We start from the raw sequence: 1,558 nt of genomic DNA, 5'->3' as shown, positions 1-1,558 counted from the left end.
CCTTGCACACGCACACGGGCGTGCATAGAGACACACACCCCTAGGCGCGCAGATCGGGGTCCGTGCTCCTCTCCCGTAGCCCCTGGGCACGGGCTCGGGAACTCCGCGGTGCTGAAGTCGGGGTTTGTACCCGCAGCGTTAACTCCTTGTGCGTCCCCGTCGTTTGAGGTGCAAGGTTTCGCCACGGGTATTCCATCAACATTTCCGGACAGCCGCGCTGAGTTCAGGGTTTCCTCCTGGCTGCGTGCAGAGCTGTTCCAGAAACAGGGATGCACTGCTTCGCAGACTCCATGTGCCACTTGCTGGTGCCCGAACTTGGCGGGTGTGGAAGGGCTGGTGCGTCCTGAACTCTCCGAGAGACGAACCGAGTGTTGTGTGCTCCTGTGGGTTCCCCGCGGGGTGTGCAACGTGGCGTGACAGGACTCACTATGGGTTCAGCACACACTGCTGTGACCCTAGTTCACATGGAATAACACTCCAAACTCGGTGCTTAAATTAACAGATCTAACAAGGCAATGTCTGTCTGTCTGTCTGTCAGGCAAGGGGATGGATCAGTGAAGCATTTGTCTTTCCAGATCCATAAGAAAGCTCTGTGAAATGACTCCCTCCTGAAACCCGTGTTGCCATTCACTTGTTGCTGCCAGACGTGTGCCTGGGCCATGGCCTGCACGGTTGGAGTTGAACGAATTCTTGTGAATCCCTGTGAATTTGAATCTTTGAATGTATGTCTCTCTTTGGGCCAGGTGTGATGCTCAGCTGGGTCCAGGTCCCCCAGCCACGAGCTGTGATCTCAAATGCAGAGCCAATGACACACGTTGTTCCTCAGTGACATCAGTAAATACGAAGTTGTGAATGAATGTTGCTATCAGAATAGCTTTCCCAGGGCTTAAAAATATCTGAGTAAAGTCGTATGAAGCCCCAGTAGTTTCTCATGATAATATTCTTGCCTAGGAGTGTTTAAATAAGAGTTTTTACAGTGCTTGGATTTCTACCATGAGCTATTTATATCCCTGCATAGGTGATGTTGTAAAAATATGTGATCTCCAAGTAATTCTACAGAAGAAAGCCATAGCTGTATTGCCCTAGACTTCCCAAGTGAGAGGCTGAGAGCTGCACACCCTTGTCTGTACCCAGCCTTGATTCCTCTGACTTGCTCCATCTTCTCCTCCCAAGCCCATATGCTGCAGATCCACTTCACAAAATCCGAGGGAGAAAGCTGGTTTCAGATGCGGGGGAGTGAAAGAGCAAGGGAAAGACAAAATAGAAGAGGACGAATATTTAGGAGAACAAAGAATTTGGGGACGGGCTGCCCAGGGAAGTGGTGGTCACCATCCCTGGAGGTCACGGAGGTGTAGATGTGGTGCTGAGGGACACGGTTTAGTGCTGGGCTGGGCAGTGCCGGCTTAGTGCTTGGAGTTTATGACCTTAAAGGTCTCTTACAGCCCAAACGGTTCTGTCCTCCTGCGGTTCTAGCCCACCTGAGGGCCAGGCAGAGAGAGAAACGGGCCCCACCGGGACCCCCTGCCGTGTCACTTGTCGCCGGGGCCGGGGAGCTGGG

The sequence above is a fragment of the Chaetura pelagica genome, unplaced genomic scaffold (genome assembly GCF_000747805.2).
Source record: "Chaetura pelagica isolate M959 unplaced genomic scaffold, ChaPel_1.0 scaffold120, whole genome shotgun sequence".
NCBI lineage: Eukaryota > Metazoa > Chordata > Aves > Apodiformes > Apodidae > Chaetura > Chaetura pelagica.
This window is presented reverse-complemented; position numbering follows the sequence as displayed.